Source organism: Plecotus auritus (genome assembly GCF_963455305.1).
Source record: "Plecotus auritus genome assembly, chromosome: 2".
NCBI classification, from domain to species: Eukaryota; Metazoa; Chordata; class Mammalia; order Chiroptera; family Vespertilionidae; genus Plecotus; species Plecotus auritus.
The window spans coordinates 210,430,028-210,450,370 of NC_137771.1; the positions used below are offsets into that span (position 1 = coordinate 210,430,028).

At 40.0% G+C, this 20,343-nt stretch overlaps 1 protein-coding gene across 15 annotated transcripts in view; it reads right to left on the reverse strand.

Moving 5' to 3' along the window:
* The window catches only part of MBNL1 (muscleblind like splicing regulator 1), a 174,683-nt gene that overhangs the window by 40,666 nt on the left and 113,674 nt on the right, over positions 1–20,343 (reverse strand). The window lies entirely within an intron of this gene.

A 20,343-nucleotide genomic window follows, 5' to 3' on the forward strand; every position in this document is an offset into this window, starting at 1 on the left:
GTAAAATGCCTTTACAAGTATTTCATAACAAATAAAATTTAAATTACTACTAAGATTTAAAAGGCCATGTACTAAGATATTTAGAGATAAAGAGAAGAAAATTCTCATATGTGACCACTATATACAGAACTTAGTAAGTACAATGAAACATGGGGGAAAAATATAGCCTTTACATTTTCTCCAATGCCCAAGCACCATAAATCAACCAGAAATAAACACATTTACTCACCAAAAAATTTTATAATGTAAAATGGAGAAACAAAATAAGGTACTATTAAAATAAGAAATGTGAATATACCATCCTTTTGATGACTCTTTTTATAAAAAATATATCTATTAAATTCTGTCATATGCAATGCTGTATGAGGGAGTGTACCCATATTATTTCAATGTATTGTCAAGTCATACTGATAGTAGCAGATCTCATCAATTGCTACGTTGATAACTTCTTTTATCAATAATTCTAATTAGGACTGTTTTGAGGGTAAAAGAAAGATTTAATTGAAGGCACCAACCACCTTCTTGAGCTTTATTTGAACTTCCTAAGGAAAATCTATTTCCCATAATTTGACCTTTTACTGTAAATTGACACAAAACTGATGCTTATGTTTGTGATAAAAGCTGTCAATTCTAATTTGAATGATCGATTCCCAGCTTGTTTGGATGAAGGTGTTTAGGAATAAGTTTCTATGCTAAGTGAATATCTTAGGACACTGCCTATTACTTTAACAAGCTCTACGTAACAAAGCATTACTAACCATACTTGCGATCAGGCCTCAGCAGAGGACAGTAGTTGATAACAAGGACCGTACAGGTCTGAAGACCTGGGGTAGAGGCCTAGCTCTCACTCATCAGCTAAAAACACTAACTTCCATACGCCTCAGGCTTTTTATCCATTTCAAAATTGCTACCTAACCTTCACCAGAGTTTTATTATGAAGATTAAAGCAGCTAATGTATAGTCTCATCCTTGACACTCACTGCATGCCCCTCTCTGAGCAAGGTAAAGGTCTGAAGCTGCTATTACCATCCCCTCCATCACATTTTAAATTTTATATCAAACAAATGAAAAACAGCCTTTTGACATGAAGGTACTTATTATGGTTATTGATATGTTCACAAATAAAGTAAGATTTAGATATCTATAACTTGTTCCATATGAAATTATCATGCTTGATATCTATTGAGGTCATGAGCATGTTATTAGCTTAAAAGCATCTGGATACAAAACACCTTTTACAAAACCAGCACTGAGAGTCACAGGGAATGACTGGCCAACAGATATAAGCTCAAGGACGATGGATAGTCTGATTTCAGGGTCATTCAGTTGGAGTCTCGTAGAGAAAACCTGCTTTTTCCATACAAAGAACAACCTGGCCCTAAGAACAATTCTAGTTCTCAGTCTCCACATCATCACTCTCACTAAGATTGGACTTTGTTAAGGGCAGACAAGCAGGGGTATATCCACCCTGTGGATTCAGTTGTTGTCAATGCACTCAGCTCGGTTTCCATAGTTCCATAAACAGTACACAGGTAGCCCTGAGCCGGGAACCAGGCCTTGCCGAGGCTCACAGCGGTCTTACGAAGGACTTCACTCAAGTGCCTCCTTTAACACAAACCACCCGGCCTCCTACCTGTGAACACAGCCCAGGCTGAAATAATGAAGGAGAGAAACCCAATTTCTCCACCATACATCCTATGTTGCGCATCGCAAAACTCTGAAGCTCAGCCCTTGGGTTTTCTCTCTGTGTTTGCTACCTCTGCTCAGGAAGGCTATGCTTCTGTGCCCAACTTGATCTGACTGCATCTGAGCCACACTTTCAAAAAGCCATGCTTGGGGAAAGTATACAGACTACAAAGCCTCATCTGCAGAGAGCTTGTGGCAGGAGGTCTGGGGGCCCAGGTTATTCTGAGAGAGCATAAAACATGGCAAAACACAACTCTATAAAGCTACATGAATTTTTCATTGACGTGTGTGGAAAAAATAACACAGTAGCCTCTGCAATTAATATTAGATAAACTTAGCTTCTTAGGAAGTTCAGAACTTGTTTAATGCTGACTGTGCTGCTGAATAATTGCAGTTGGACAAATAAAAAAGTAAAGAATACCTTAGAATAAACATCCTTTTCTATTGTATTGCCTAACACCCCAGGGAAAACCACAAGTAGCATACCTTCCATGGAGAATTTAGGTAAATACGACACTGGTACCTCTCCAGGTTCATCTGTCTGTGTTCCCAGCACCCACACCTCAAGAGTCATTTGCAGAACGAATGAAGGGACATGTCTTACAAAATAATTGAAGATGAATTATTCTAACTCTATTCTGGAGACAAAGATAATGGGGGGGGGGGGACTAAATCTCATACCAAACTTTGATTTTGAGTTGCACTAACCGAATGGTACATTTATTCAGACCTATAATTTGATCGCACAAGAAAGCTTGCCATGACAAAAGGACCTAAGGTGACAGGTTTGCAAGTTTCACTGGTGAAGAAAGATTTGTGTTAAGAATGACATCCTAAAAATCTATCTACACTAATAAAAGAGTAAGATGCAAATTGACTGTACCTTCACGACGCCTACCAGCCAATCAGGAGTGAGTATGCAAATTAACCCAACAAAGATGGTGGGCTAATTTGCATATGCAGGCGCCTAGGGGCTGGGGGCGATGCGAAATGCCTGCGTCATTGCCCCGCTCCGGGCCTCTGGGCAGCGTGGGAAGGTGGGAAGGCGGTGCCAGCAACCAGGGGAAGGAAGGCCCATTCTTGCACGAATCTTTGTGCATCGGGCCTCTGGTACAGTGATAATGTTCTAAAAATCTAAGAGCAGAAATTCCATCAGCACCTAGCGCTTACTTATGCAGATCTGTACGGGAGATACTACTCTACATCATTCAGAGACTTAGCCTCAAGACATTAAATTGCGCTGTTAGGATTAATGCAAAATATAAATATCAAGATGTTGTTGTTTTTTTTTCAGTTTGAATGCTACATGCAGTTCCAACGAGTGCCACTTAATTGTACATTTTATCAAATACAGGTTGGTTCAAATATCAGCTTTGTAACTTACTTGCTGTGTGACCTGTGGAAGTTACTTAAATTCTCTGAGCGGCCAGACCTTTTCAACAGAATAATAACAATACCATTCACCTCATTGGTGATGTCTGAAGGTTGAGCAAGATAGTAGGCCAAGCTCATACATGGCTCCTGGTATAACAGGATATCAATAACTATTATTTGTCTCTCTTTCCCTAAGTCTCCAGCTAATCACAAGCAGCAGTTGCTTCATTTAGCACCATTATCTGTTCAAAGTGCTAAATAATAATAATAATAATAATAATAATAATAATAATACAAGTAGACAATACAAGGACAGTGCATGACAACCATCAGTAATATAATATAAGCTTGGCCCTTAATCATTGTTCTGTACTTGCCACACTAAGGAAAAAATGCCATTTTAATACGTTTCTTATGGTGTTAGGTTTCTGTGGTTTGTTTTTGTTGATTGCACTGGAATGTGATTTTCAGTGAGCTATCTAGCTGACTAGCAGGCCACATTAAAGAGCCTGTGCCATCAGTACCTTAGACTCCATTCAAGGAGGCTTTTTATAGCTTAACTCAACCCAGATTCCAAAGGCATCGCTGTAATACATGAACTATATATTTTAAGGGAATGGAGGAAGTTCAATAATATTGATCCCGGCTGAGTCCATTTTTCTCTAATAATTTTTCTACATCTATAAATAAAAAATAACCAGTCCAAAAAAATCAACATTCCCCCCACCCCGTAGTCTTAAAAGCCTGTATATGGTGAATAATGGTCATTTGAGAGATCAATTGATCAAGTCCCCAATTTTTGAAGTTACAAACTGCCCCACTGTGAATTTAAGGATTTTTTTTCATTAGTCTTTGAAATTGGCACAAAGCTTGTGATTATAACAAGGGAAGATGTATGTTTAGATTGTTTGAGCTTAAAAATAAGTGCTTTGTTAATTCTTAAACATTATGGTTTAATAAACTATATTTTAAATAATTATATCCAAGCTTATATGTAGAGTATATATCTAAAAATTATGTGTATATATATATATTAGAGGCCCGGTGCACGAAATCCGTGCACGGGGGAGGGGGGTGTTCCGCAGCCCAGCCTGCACCCTCTCCAATCTGGGTCCCCCAAGGGATGTCCGACTGCCCGCGGGATCGGACCTAAACGGGCAGTCGGACATCCCTCTCACAATCCAGGACTGATGGCTCCCAACTGCTCGCCTGCCTGCCAGTCTGGTCACCCCCTAACCACTCCCCTGCCAGCCTGATTGATGCCTAACTGCTCCCCTGCCAGCCTGTTTGCCCCTAACTGCCCTCCCCTGCAGGCCTGGTCACCCCTAACTGCTCTCCCCTGCAGGCCTGGGTCCCACCCAACTGCCCTCCCTTGCAGGCCTGGTCCCTCCCAACTGCCCTCCCCTGCTGGCCTGATCGCCCACAACTACCCTCCCTTGCAGGCCTGGTCCCTCCCAACTGCCCTCCCCTGCTGGCCATCTTGTGGTGGCCATCTTGTGTCCACATGGGGGCAGCCATCTTGTGTGTTGGAGTGATGGTCAATCTGCATATTACTCTTTTATTAGATAGGATAGAGGCTTGGCGCACGGGTGGGGGCTAGCTGGTTTGCCCTGAAGGGTGTCCCGGATCAGGGTGGGGGTTCCCTTGGGGCATGGGGTGGCCTGGGCGAGGGGCCTGTGGTGGTTTGCAGGCTGGCCACGCCCCCTGGCGAACCAAGTGGAGGCCCTGGTATCTGGGATTTATTTATCTTCTACAATTGAAACTTTGTAGCCTGGAGTGGAGCCAAGCCTTCTGCTCCCTCTGTGGCGGCAGCCATTTCTATTGGGATTTATGTATCTTCTATAATTGAAACTTTGTAGCCTTAAGCGGAGGCCAAGACAGGCCAGGGTGTGCAGAAAGCTTGGCTTCCTCCATCACCGGGGGCAACCCTAGCCTCCTGCTCTCTCTAGCTCCTTGGCTGCCGCCATTTCTGTTGGGCTTTATTTATCTTCTATAATTGAAACTTTGTAGCCTGGAGTGCAGGCCTGGGCCTGCCAGGGTGTGTGGAAAGCTTGGCTTCCTCCATCACTGGGGAAACCCAAGTTTCCCTCCTGCTCGCTCCGTGGCCGCAGCCAGCTTGGTTGGGGTTAATTTGCATACTCGCTCCTGATTGTCTGGTGGGCGTGGCTTGTGGGTGTAGCAGAGTGGTGGTTAATTTGCATATTGCTCTTTTATTAGATAGGATATATATATATTTACATAGATTATAGAATAGGCATAAAATGGAATGAAATGAAAGATGGTCACTTAGAGATGTGGAAAAAACACGGTATTTTTAATATTAAGAACTTGTTAACAATAAAAAAGAAAATATCTTACTTAGAAGTTGGTGGAACTTAAACAAAAAAAAACTTAAAATTCTATTTTAAAAATGAAAAAAAAAATTTTTTAATTATACTTCCTCCATCTAAAATAAAAGAAACATTGTCATGTATGAGGTCAGAATGTGACAGGATATCTTATTAAGGTGCCAAAGGATAACTATGTTGTAGGATTATAATTACTGAGTCATATTTGTGTAGATTCTGGAAATAAAAGGGCAATGAATAGATTGCAGGGGTATGAGCTGATATTCCTAAGTCTTTTTCAGCTTTACTGGAAATGCTGGTGTTCTGGGAAGACTGTTCAAACTGCAACCATTTATTTCAATTGTTAAAACAAAACAAATATTTTCTTGGGGACAGCTGAGATGTGCAAGAGTTTTGGTAGCACATTCTGGAGACAGTCATCGGTCAGATATGGCAAAGGTATTTGGTAGCTTTCTATGGAAAATTCTTACTGGGTTGTTTTTTTCCCAGCTATGATGATACAAGTATCTCAGAAAAAAAATCTGCCAAAGGCAGATTAAAAAAAAATAATGCAAAAAGCATTGGCAGTCCAGAAATACAGTTTCATGCATTTCCAAAAATGTTTTTTATGGTTCCACTATGCTTTAAATCAATTCTTGCATCAATTCTAATAAAAATCTAAATAAACTTACATATAAAATATCACAGGGGTCCAAGCTTACACTCATAAAATTTTTGCAACTTTCACTGGAAATGCTGGTTTTCCTTAGGACGTTTCCATGGAGATTTCACTGATTTGATGTCATTGTTTGCTTTGTTTTGGTTTACAAATAGTATACTGTGCAATATCATAGATATGTATAGTATAAATTCTATTAATAAATCAATACTACATAATTACTATATTTAAATAGTATGGTATACTATATTGTATTGACATATTAAGAGTAATTTTTCTATTCATTTTTTTTATTCTCAAATATTGTCCCTTTAACTCAGATAAGTAAATGGGATTTTTTTTCCTCTTGAATAATTTCCTATTTTTAGTATCATGGCACCTTTGTACTTACTTTATTTTATTTTAGAGTTTTATCATTTGGAAAGGCAAGAAAATCTTTAAGATCATCTTTACATCTTCAAATCAAACACGACTTCATGGGCAGCTTAATCAGATGTCTTCTCACATTCTGACTCCATACATTAAAATATTCCTTTTATTTTTGGTGGAGGAAGGATAATTAAAAATGGAAAATTAGTTTCATGGGCATTAAACATATTCTCATCAACATTTGATCTGATCTTTCGCAAGTGGTTTTAGGTTGGACTTTTCTACCTATTTAAAGAATCATCTCTCTTACTCAATGGATGTTCTAGCACTAGTTTAAAGAAGATGGCTAAATTTGATGATGAAGATTCTTGGACATTAAAACCAATAGTGACATTTACAACAACCCAAAATAAACTCAATGCTGACGCCATATCCACGCACTTTAGCTCAAACATCGGGATACTATGACTTTTTCCCCAGAGAACTTGGGAGCTTTTATTGCACAACTCCCATTAATCATCCTGAAAATGGCATAACTGAAACTCTACACAGCTAGATAAGTATTATGTAATGCATGAGAGTCGGGTTAGCTGCTGCTGAGGAGGTGGAAAAAGAGAAAAAGGCAACAAATCACACACATGCACACATTCTGGTCACAAAAATACCACTCCTCTCTCCAGCCGCTTTTGTCTGTGACAGATCAGATATGCACACAACTGTGACAGCACGAGTTATAGCAGCACACCGTTTTCGCTGGTAGTCATCTGAAGAAATCCTAGCCTCCTCAGAGAGGGCCCACAAGAATCATATAGAGTTACTTGTTATGAGATGCTGTGAGAAGAAATAGTCTCACTTTTTCCGTATGCCCATGGCCTCCTCCATCCCGCAGGACCGTAGGGTGTAGCCATCTAGGAAGTGCCTGAAGCTTTTAATTGGCACCTACTGTCTCCCCCGTTCCACAGCCTTCTGGGCTCCAAAGCTGTGTCTGGCCAGCATCTCTGAGCCAGCCCCGAGTCTCCATGACCTTGTGAAAGCCCAGTGACATTTCATAGGGGCCAGCATCATGAAGCAGTCCAACATGTGTTGGCTGCTTTCGTATAGCATCATGAAATTGGAAATGCCAGAGCACTACGTGTCTATTCTTTTCTTCAATTGCTTTATTTATTTATTTTTTTTTTTCAGTACAGCAACTGTCAGGCTTCTAAACTGTTTGTAGCAGAAACACTTGTGAAGTGTGATGGCATCCGAATCAGACACTTTGCAATCTTGGCTAATAATTGAAAGCCCTAACATTTACATAATAAAGTTTAGTGCTCTATTTGTGGCGCATGCCTTTGAATTGAGAAATACAAAATGTTTTACAAATCATACCCCATTCATCTTCATACCATGATTAAGTGGTTTACAGGGTGACTGTCTCTATTACACTTCTAGAGCTTTCCTCAGAATGAAAAAGAGGTAAACTTAAGTTAAATGCATATAATTTTTTTTCCTTAAAAAAATCTCTTGGAAGAGTTGTTTAATCAGTTCTTTATAGATCCATTTCAGTCCCTAGTGCATTGAACAAAGCAGAATAAAAAGGTGTTTCACAATATAAGCAACTAATTTTGAAGACTAACCCATGTGGCATTTCCGAAGTATAAGAGAAAAAACAGATTCTCTTATAAATTTCAGTTTATCTGTCATTCTTTTATTTTCCCTTCAGCAACACCAGTATTATAGGATCAAGTGATTTTTTTCTAGCGAAAAGAAATAACCTGAATACCAAACAAGTTTAAATTTTGCTTCACATTATCCATTTTGACAAGCAGTTTCTTGCATTAGCAGTGGATTCCACTGGCCTGGCCTCTGTGATTCGAATATAGCACCGATATGGTGTTTTTATATGGAAAAATATATGAAATGAAAAATATAAAGTTAGAAACATAGAGAGGATGGTAGGTTTTTAAGGGGCAAGTATTTATTTAGTACTATAAAAAAAACTAAAGAATATCAAAGGGGTGAAATATGTTGGTAAAGTCAGTTGATATATCTGTACCATGGATCCTACACATGCCTACAAATATAGGGGGAAAACCCTGTTCTTATATATCTGGAAACATAACGCAACATTAGTTATGACAAACTTTAAAGTACAATATTATGGAGTGTTTTCAAAGTTCCATTTCAATACTCCCATTGTAAATCTTCCATCAAAGTCTACCACAGGGGAACATGGATATTATGTATATGATTAGTGCTTAAATAATTTCCCAAACTATAACACATGTCCCAAATGCTGGCTGTCAGTTTTATATATAGAATTTGCTGCATTACACTGCTCTCCTAATCTTTTAGAAACTTTTTTTTTTTTTTTTTTGCCAAATATCAATTCTTTCCCCCAATTTTTCATTCAGACTCCTCCAAAAACCTCTTGGCTTCCCTAGCAGAACACAAATGCTGCTTTCTGACCTCACAAATCCCACCCCCAGTCTGACCATTAAGTGCTACCACTTCACACAAACAACAATGACAGAGCAGGAAGGAGCAATGAGGTGACAAAGGTCCTCCCCACTGCTGACCACGGTCTCCTTCAGACAGATCAACTTTGTACCGGCACACAATGTGCTCAATGACACTGGCTCCGTCCCTGTGGGGAGAACACTCCCCTCCCCCCAGCCCCATGACAATTTGCTAAAATTGTGCACAGCCATCAGCTCTCTCAGACTCCAGGCTGCAGCGAGGAGAGAGGCCATTGGCTCAGGAGCCCAGAAGGCATCTCTATTGGATGCTGACTGCAGCAGCACAGGGTGAAAAAAAATCTTCCCAAGTCAAAAACCGGTATCATAATACCAGTTATCTGAGCCTGTCTCCCACCCCTGCCCCAGAGACTGCCAAGCAATGGCTTTCTAGGGCAGATCCGAAAATATCCAAAGAGTAACATTCAACCCAAGTTACTTAAAAATTGTCACTGGGACTAAAAGAGGAAAGTTGCAGGATCTTTAGAAAGAATTCATCTGCTTCTAATAGCTCTGAGTAGCTTTTCGGGGAAGGATCCATATGAACAATAAGCAAATACATGAAAATAGGTGCCGATAAGCTATGGGACTCTTACAAAACATCTATCAGGTGAGTTTCTCAGGCAGAAAGGTACTGCAGTCAGCACGTAAGCCTAGGCACTTGAACGAGCTTAATCGAGGGCGCTCTATGCAGAGAAGCTGCAGAGGGTATTCTTACGCGCTTATTTAGGATATAAAGTATGGAGATGTTGGGCCTCGCAGGAACACAGCCATGGCAACACTGGTTTCTAATGAGCCAGCATGCGAGCGGAACAGGGACAAGCACAGACGGCTGTCACATGATGTTTTTCTCTCGCTATCATATCAACAACATTTAGGCGGAAAGCCCAGATCTGCTAAACTGCATTGAGTCAAGCAACGTATCTGAATTTTACACTCTACCTCTGGCTAAAGCTGGTGGCCCTCGGGAAAAATGGTGGTTTTACCTTCCTTGGCACCTGGTCCTTGCCTCTGAACTAAGAGGGTTAACTGGCTTTACTGCAGTGTTTACTTGTCTTCATCCCTAGGGAATGCCTCTAGAAGGGGCTCAAGCCTCAACCTTGTGCCCACAGCCCAGGCCAGGCCAATAGGCCCTTGAACTGCTTGCCACGGGAATGAGGGCTGACTAGAGTTCAGAGTATAAGATATTCTGTCCAATAAAGTACTTTTCCAGCGTGCCTCTGCACCTTCTCCAGGACCTCCTCAGGACCTACACACAGGGTACCCATTTTCTCTTCACTCAATTATATTTTCCTTTTTCCTAGTCTCCTCCCATAGGCTCCTTTTCCAGGGACCTTCTTAGTACCGTTATCCAACCACAACGCTCTGCTCTACTCCCACCCGCGTAAGAAATAGGGACACTTGGCTGTGTCCATAGCGTGTGGGCTTCTTGCACACACAGGCCTCAGAGATCTACAGGTTAAGGACTATCTGGGGACTCGACATAAGAAAGCCTCACAGCCTCTGCTGGATGGTCACATGGGCTGGAATCAGACACGGGTGCAAACGCCAACTCTGACGTGTATTAGCTCAACCTCACTGAACTGCAACTTCCTCTTCTATAAAACGGGAGAGAAGCAACCCATTCTAGGGATGATGTCTTAAATGAAGGGATGAATACAAGAGCCTCAGTCATGGTCTGGTACTCAGTAAATGGAAATCACAAGGCCCCTCGCACTCTCTTCCCATCCCTGGAAACTTACACCCCCCCTCCTTGCTGTGACTCAGGCCCACTTCTCTAGATACACTCACTCGAAAGCATCCTCCCTCCTCTTCTTCACCCTCCCCTTTGGCGGAGTCCCTCCGCTCACCATCCAGTTAGAATCTCCGTTACTGATGGAGCCCACACTAAGCCTCTAGTGGCCCAGGATGGCAAGCACTATCCAGGAGCCTGGACTCACGGTCCCTGTCTCACTCACCAGCTCTGTGACCTCACGCAGATCTCAACCTCACACCCAAACAGGGCCCTCCTTTATGACACTGAATCCTATTCATACAGCTCCTGGGGGCTGGAGAAAGCTTTGCCAGTGCCCAAGGTGAGAACTAAGAAGCTGGGCATCTGTGTTTTAAAAGGGGTTGATAACAAAAGGAAATCGTTTTCAGAGGTGACACTTGATTTTACGAGAGGTGACCCTTTTCAGATGTCACTTTCTGTGGACACGCTGCCTTTCACTTCCCCTCCCTTCCTCCTCTTTCCTTCCCTGCCAGGAAGAATAAACTCCCCGGTGAATTCAGCACCTGTCAAGTTGCATTACAGATAATTTCTACAAGTCTGTCCACCCCTCCTGATTAAGAACTTGTTAAAGACTGGACTCAATTTCGTTTAGCAACCTAAGCATTTTTAGCAACTGCTTGTAGCATGAATAAGCAATTTTGAATAGTGGAAGGCATTTCCAGTGTTCTAGCTATCACATCACTGAGACAATGCTCTAATGCCCAGCCCTTAGTCCTCTAATGGCTGTGCATTACAAATAAGAGAAGCCACAAACCCCAGAAATTCTGATTTAATTGATCTTGGCTGGGTCTCCGGCAAGCTCTCAGATGATTCTAAGGACTACTACTCTGAGGTCCATTGGTTGGTCTATATAGACCAATACACATTCTCAGTCACACATCAAACACAGTCACAATCACAATCACTTTCCACAGTTCTTTTAAACCCAGTGTGTTTGCCAGTGACTTCCAGAAACTGCTAATGCTACCTGTCAGTTGCCTGAAACGTCTGTTTGTAAGCTGTCTATTTTCCTCACAGCTCTTTTCCCGGACCATGGGCGAAAGGCCACCCCTGGGCAAGGGGCTGTACAAAAAGAACTACTGCCTTTTGTTCCCTTAGGTACATACTCCAGAACAGTGGTCGGCAAACCGCGGCTCGCGAGCCACATGCACCACTTTGGCCCCTTGAGTGTGGCTCTTCCACAAAATACCATGGCCTGGGCGAGTCTATTTTGAAGAAGCGGCATTAGAAGAAGTTTAAGTTTAAAAAATTTGGCTCTCAAAAGAAATTGCAATCGTTGTACTGTTGATATTTGGCTCTGCTGACTAATGAGTTTGCCGACCACTGCTCCAGAACAAAGCCTGCAGACCAGCCACACCTCTGACCAAAAATAAAGTTGCCTCTAAACACCTGATTCATAAGAAGCAAAAGACCTCATGGGAAAAAGAGAAGGATCAAGGGATCCATGTCACCTATGTACCCATGAGAGATCTTAAGTATTCTTTTTCTAGTTACTCAGCATAGACGGTACACTAAAGAAGGAGTGTATCAATGACATTTATTTTAGTTGAGTAATGATAGATCTTACACAATTGAGTTTCATTTTCTTCCGTGTGGGTAAGAGGTCTTAGGTGGTTCCCAGATTCACTTGACAATTCACTTTATAAGTTGCCTATACTCAAGTTAAAATGTTCATACAAAGTTCTAAGTAAGAATATAAGAATTCTCCGCAGATTTATTGACATCTGCTTTAGAAGGGCATTAGGGCAGAATGCTTTCTCTAATGGTGACCTCCTCAGATGCAATACAATGTCTATCATTATCACAACAATATCTATCATCTGTTCTCAGGGCAATGTCTTCTTATCAGCCTTCTGATAAGGAGGCTTCCATTGGTTTATTGTCCCAGGCACAGCCGCCAAAGTTAAGTGGTGAAGTTAGGAAGTAGTCATGTCAGAGTTCAGCATGCATCCCACCCACCGATAGGCAGGCTGAAAAAATGTGGCCTAAACAATCGAGGGACTGAGGGCAACTTTAATTTGTTGTTGCTCTTTGTTTTCAGATATAACAAACGATTTCACTACAACCCAAGGATAGAAATTGATAATATGGGCTGCCCCCATTAGAAATCATCAAAAATAAAATAAAGTTCTTTGTGTGTTTCTTGTAATGCATCTATGAACTTGTTCTAAAAGAGCTAGATTTGCACTTAGGTCAGAAATATGGTGTGTTATGTGCATGTACACATGCGTACACATAGAGGAGAGAGAAAGCAGAACAGAACAAATAATTCATTGTCTCCTAATATAACCCAAAAGTAAGTCAGCAGGTAGGAAGTGAATGGATGAGGTCAAAGAGTAAAGTAAAATAAATGTGGAATTGGTCTTGCCTTGAATATGATTTAGACTAAATCTTGTTATCTTCCAGAATAACTCATTTATACATTTATTAACCAACTACTTGCTGAGACCTCCCATGTGCTCACTGCTATGGGGCAGTGGAGACACAAATTGAATCAGACACAGTCTATGAAAGGAAATAAAGTATGCATATAACTGAAATATAAGGCTAGGAGGCAAAAGTGTCATAAGGGGCATTCAGATAATGAGTTCTCATACTCTGAAGGAAAGAGAGAATGTTTCCAATTTAGAAGAATCAAATAATAGATTTGAAGAAGAGGTAGAATTCATACATGAGGAGTTATAACATATCTCCAGGTAGAGAAAACAGCATAATTTGAAGCATTGATGACAAGTAATAAATCTGTAATAAGAGCTGTGGGGAAATAAGTTTGAAAAGTAGACTGAGTCTAACTTAGCCTAATTTTAAAAAGTGAGTTAAAGATTGTCTACTTCTTTCTGCAGGCCAGGGAGAGCCACTGAATGGGGCCAGGGACCATGTTAGCAAAGCTGTACTTCCTGAATTCACCAGGCAGGAGCAAAAGGGCTGACGTGGCAGAGAGCCTGCGGAGGGCGACCAATTAAGGTAATTATTTCAGTAGTCCAGGCAAGAGCTAACACAGACCTGACCACTCTCCAGATAATCAGCCCAGACCCATCTTTCTCACAATCTCCTTCCCCACTCAAACACAAATGCATTTTCCCTCTCTCCTTCTCTCCCTCCCACCCTCCCTCCCTCCGTCCCTCCCTCTTTCCCTCCCTCCCCTCCTCTCCCTGCCATGCTAGGTTCCATCTTTTGTACAAGATATTACTCTGTCCATGTAGATCCACCTATGAAGACACTATGCCTCCCTTTTCTGGGGGGGAAGGGAGTTGGCTAACTTCTAGTTAGAGTTAAATGTCACCTCCACTAGGAAGTTATCTTAAAACTTCAAGTCTTTAACATTCTTCTAGCTGATTTCAGAGCATTCACTACACTTTATCACCTGGTTTATCAGTTTTCTGTTTCCATCATTAGACCAGGCTCAAAGATGGTAAGAACATGTTTATTTTCCAGTTGCATTCCCAAAACAGATCACTTAGAATAGTGTTAGGCTCCAAACAGGTGTGAATACACTGAATGAATATGTAAAAGAGACTTATAAAGCAGAATATACATTTTATAATATACATACAGGCATGTACATATAGATAACATGCGTTAACTATATGTCTAACTTCCCAACACACCTCTAGAATGGTGCTTTTGCAAAACCTAGTCATGTTCTGAAAATGCACATTAATTAACTGTCAAATTAAGCTTTATTATTTTGCAATTTCTTTCAATGTAATAGGAAATTTCTGGTTCAATCATCAGTCCATTATTCTATGTTTCATTGTTTCCTTTATACCAGATAAAAACTGGACTCCATACTATATTCACATGAGAAAGGAATAAAGGGTAACTGTAACCTCGATTACTCAGATAGGAAAATGTTACTGAGAAATGTCAAACTGATAGCTTAGCAAAGGTTCTGATGCACTGATCAAGGGATGTACCAATAAAATGGAACTGAAAATGTTGTGTTTTTTTTTCCTGTTATAGTAGTTCTTGTTAGAATAACCATTTTACATGTTTCGAGGCTTCACAAAAACCAAAGACAATAAAAAACGAAGTTCATGTTTGCCTAATTTTATTCTACTAGAACTCAAGTTCTAGTAGATAATTATTGATAATTTTAATGTATATTTTCTGATTGTGACATACTCATCTATAATATTGGAAAATAACAATTGTATTACCCACCTTAGGAGAATCCGACCATATTGTAAAATCAAACATAAAAGGCCTTTTATTAAATTAAAAGGAATTGTGCTAAATTGGTGTAGAACATGCACTAACATAGATCTGCTTACCTCCTAAACCATTTTTCCAAAACAATTTTAATGAATCATAATTATGTGATTAAATTCCAAATTATCCAAAAGAGGTTTAAGTCTCCATGTGCAACTGTTTTTAGCTATTTTTGAAATTATGCTTTTGGTTTTTTTTGTGTGTTTTTTTTTAATTTTTGTTTAATTGTTAGCACTTACCCATAAGTCAAAATAATTTCAAATTTCATTTTATTTTTTAAAGTTATCTTTGTTGTTGAAAATATTACAGATGCTCCCCCCCCCCTTTTTATTTCCAAATTTAATTTTAAATGTTGTGGCTCCTGATTTACAACAAATTTCTCTTGTACTATGATTGGGACAACTGTGTTTTTTTTTTGTTTGTTTTAACTTTTTAAATAAATTGTGGTATAAGAAGGACCATTATTAAGGGAGTTTGTTTTCAACATTAATCTAGAAGAGAAGAAAATTGCCTGTAAACAAATGAACTGATTGTGCAAACAAAAATAATTTGTTTAAAACCAGTATTCTACATTATAAACTACCAGGGTTTGCTAAAGCAGACTTGCTTACATGGGGAAGGAGGCAGCTGCCCTCCCCGCCCCCCAGGAGTGAGTTGGTGAAATTACTGGAGCCCATGGAACATACAGCAGGAAAAGATTTATAATGTGTTAGTCAACACTGTTATTTTAGGGAAAGATGAAATAGAGTACCATCAAAGGACCAAGAAATACCTAAATAGATTCAAGTAAAAATTATAATTATCAATAGCCTTATTATTTATGCATAAAACGTATCACCAATCATTTGAGAATAAGCAGGTCTTGGAATACCAATGTTCTTTGGGTAAACTTTCAGATCAGATGGTCCATTTTTAACAGTATATCACATGCTCTCACCTGGGCTTAAAAGCACTGCCTTGTTATAGTTTCTTTTTGTATAGTTTTGCCACTTCACTACTTATTGTGGCTATACTTTGTCATTTCTCCTTTTGCTGTCTTTCTAATGCTATATTTAAAACTATACTACACCTCCATGTTTTTCCCCCGTCAATATATTTCTATGAGTCTACTATGTAAAAACATTTGCTAACGTGCCATAGCCCACTTCTCCTACTTCACTTTTCATAAATTAAGCACTCTGCTCACACAAATGAACAGATGGTTCATTAAAATAAACAGGTAATCCCCACAATTCCTTTTCGAAATTTTTAATCAACCTCTCTCTTTTTGTAGATCCAAAGACCTACCAAAAAAAAAAAAAAAGTGGGGTGGGGCAGACCATAAAGCATAACATAGGGCATATTTGAGAAAAGGGATCATCAACATTATGCAATGTGTCCTATGATATCAAGGTAGACAAAGTGCAGAGCAAAACAAGTGGGGAGTGAAGCACTTTCACAATCCTTTTCAATTAATCTCACAATGACCATCTGAGAAGTGGTATTCGCTACATGATGCTGGTGGGGAAGGCTCACAGAGGTCAAATGACTTGTCCAGGATCACAGAGCAGTAAACATAGTGTAAGTCTCAATGCCAGGTGTGATGCCAAGTCTGAGGATGATGTGCTCTGTAACATGGCTGGCTTTCTAGGACACCCAAAGCCAAGTGGTCTTAACAGGTACAATGGCAGTAAATAAAACCATACTGGTGGGAATATTCAGGCTATTCAACAGACAATGGCTATACCAACCTAACAGGGATGAAGACTTGTCAGGGAAGGTTCCATATTTTTCCTTGTATAAGATGCCCCCATATATAAGACACCCCCCACTTTTCCAACCCAAAATTAAGAAATCAATATTTTAAATATTTTGCTGGTTTTCCTCTTAAGGCCTTCTTCTTTTTTGGCATCTTAAGGAGTTGTTCTTTCTCCACTGTCTGATCATACAGTCAGTGGGAGGAGGTCCAAATTGTCTCTCTGCAGCTCTATTTCTATGTTCTTTTGCATAGCTGATTACATTCAGTTTGAATTTTTCAGAGTAAGACAATCGCTTACCAGTATTTATCTTTTTAATTTTTGACATCTTTATGGGCTCAGAAAGCTCCAGTCCCCGTTGCATCTGCACACTCTCCACCTCCACCTCCAATTACAGCATCAACTGACATCAGTAACAATAAGGCTCATGATTGGAGGAAGCCTGATTGACAAGGTCTGGGCAGCTATCACCCAAGCAACTCCCTCCTTGACTGACTTCCACGTATAAGATGCCCTTCGATTTTCAATCTAACGATTTATGAAAAAAATAGTGTTTTATACACGGAAAAATATGGTAAGTTCAGAGAGTTTTTAAGGCAAAGTGGAAGTAAGTTAAATGCCTGGTCAAGAAACCTACAAGCAAAAATTATCCATTCATTGAATGCTTTTGTTGAGGCCTATGCGAAGTTCAGGAAGACTTGGTCATAGGCTATAGAAAGATGGCACTCAAGTAACAAACTCAAGTGTAATGACTGTTTATCTGGTTGAGTGGTACATAACAATCTAAGACAAAACAGTGGCGCTACACTACTCAAGTGGGTTAACAAGGTAAGCTAGCACACAAATGGCCTCCGTGAAATTTATTAAGTCCCAAAATGGTAGAGAAGAAACACAATCAAAGGATAATCAGGACTATCCTGTGATTGAGTTTTAAATAATGGTATTACCCTATAAGGAAATGAAAATGAATTAGTCTACTAAGCCTGAAGCAATAAAATATCTGCTTTGAAACCTTAAATTTATAATAAAAGCATTTCTCACAAAATGAAAACTATGCATATTGTTGTTCTACAAATTTATGAACATAGTTAAATACAAGGCAAGAAAATGAACTGTGAATGGGGCTGGGCGGGGGGAACATTACTGCTTATTGTCTATGCTTTTCCAGGCAGAGCAGTGGACATAACCCACTTAGTCCACTCAAGTCCTCCCGAGCCCGGCTCCGCCTGCCCTGCCCTGTTTATCTCCTTCTCAGCACTGGTTGTACCTGCACATAAGCTGCTTATTTATGTTCACTGACTGAGTGACTGAATCCACCAGAAATGTAAGATCCGCGAAGGCACGGCCTTGTCTCTCCCGGTTCAGAGGGAGCCACAGTGTTGAATAAAGGAAGAACAGATCTCACTTGGTCCTCCCTGCCATCTAGGAGGAGAGCACTATTGCCCCCATCTCACCCCAGCTTTGCTGATGGGGATTCAGATATCGTGTGAAATTAAGTGGTTTGTACAAAGTCACAAACTAAAGCAATGGAGACTCATCTGCCTGATTCATATGTACTGTATGAACACATTTGGCCGGCTGCATTTAGAATGAAAACAATCTCAAGCTGAAATTCAAATAGTCAGTGGTGTTTAAAATACGGCAATTAAGGAAATCTCTATGACTTTTTTCACCATACACACACACACACACACACACACACACACACACACACACACACACACACACATAATAGAGGCCTGATGCACAAAATTCATGCAAGGTTAGGCCTCGCGGCCCCATGGCCCCGCCCCCTGGTCATTCCAAAAGGTCATTCTGGAAGGTTGTTCCACTGTCTGGTCTAATTAGCATATTAGCTCTTTATTATATAGGATATAATAAAGTATAGTCAGACAGACTTCTTATACCTATCAACAGAGTACACATTTAGTTATACCATGGATTTCACACAATTGATTGACACTTTGCAAATCATAAACAAAGTTGTCTATGTTACCCCTTGGGAAAAACTCAGTTTTGCACCCAATGTATTAGTGTTGACACTGCAAAGATAATAGCAGGTCTCAGTGGTTCTCACTTTGGAAGAAATTGTGAAGAAAACCTATCTGATCATCTTGGTTCTGAAATCTGTAGGTTCCTCTTGGAAAACCATGTAGGATGAACGGAATGTTAGTGATAAAAATAGATTCATACTGAATTGGTTACTCACAATAACTGTTAGAAAAGCTCTATAAATGAGATAACATTTTTCAGTGAGGTTCTTAGAAAAAAAGTATTTAAAATGTTTTTTTTTTTATATATTATCTCTGAGGACTCTGAGAAAAAAATGACTCATTAAGAAAACAATGCCTACAAAGAACTGGTGAATTATATATAATATTCAGATTCACTGTGACAACTATTGCTCATACATAGGAATGAGGAACGTATAGTTATAATTTTGCTAATAAATGTATTTACATTGATCTATTAATATAATTGGATATCTATTAGCTTATCATTATGTTGGGTGACAAGATAGAAAAAGGAATACAAAATGCAATTCCTATTGGTAAAGAGAGTCAGAACATAGGAGACATCCATGCAAGTTGACTTCATGAGCAACACCCCTAATAAGAGGTATGAATAAAATGGGTTAAATGGCCTAAGGATATTCTCTCAGACCTGAGAGGATTCACATTCTACCTTATCATTCATTCTCTTGAGAAGGTAAGTCAATATATCAAGAGACTATAAGCTCTTAGCTGTCAGTTGGTGGTGGTTCAAATCTGAGAAAGTGAAAGGGCTGGAGTTACCATGCCCACTAAAAGCACTCTGGAACCTGGCATTCGTTTTGGATATCAAAAAATCCTCTAGGATGGATCCTCGCTGCAAGGCCATTTGTGGTTTATTCTTCATTACTGACTTAAAAGCTGTCCAACGGCCATGAGACCCTTCTGTGCAAACTCTATTGGGAATACAATGCCATGCTTTCTAAGATTTCAGAGCTCAGTAGGCATGCGTGCAGAAGGGAATTGAGGAGGAAGGACAGGAGACATGGAGACAGACCACTAAGGGTTGGGTGGGAAGGACAGAGATGCTCATGTATAGGAGTTCTGTTCCCTTCCCATGGCATCTAGGTTAGAGATTCTGGACTCCTTCTAGGAGGTACCTCAAAGACAGAAGATGACACCACTCTAGACACTTCGAAGCTAAGACAACAAATTATACATGGCACTAAAATGCTGAAAAATGTAACAGACCATCTGCACGTTAAAAACAGATGAAGAGACTTTGAGATTTTCTACTTGGATGAATTCTCAGGAATATTTTTGCATCTTATATGAAGTTTCCCTTACATTCCTGCTGAAAGTGGGAGTAGCTACCTTTCGGAAGAACCTGACGGCCTTGGCAGAGCATGCTGAGACCTTCTGAAAGGCTGCTTTCGTAATGGATGTGCCTTCTTCCTGTGTCTTTCCCACCCTGTGATTATGGCTCAGCCATTTAAAGCTATTACATAATTTTGCCAAAAATAGAAAGGGGTTAATGAAGAAGAAATGTTAAAGGAGACATATATTATTCAAAAATTAAAAATTAACACTTTGAGCCCAGCTGGTGTGGCTCAGTGGTTGAGCATGGACCCATGAACTAGGAGATCACTGTTCCGTTCCCAATCAGGGCGCGTGCCCAGGTTGCTGGCTCGATCCCC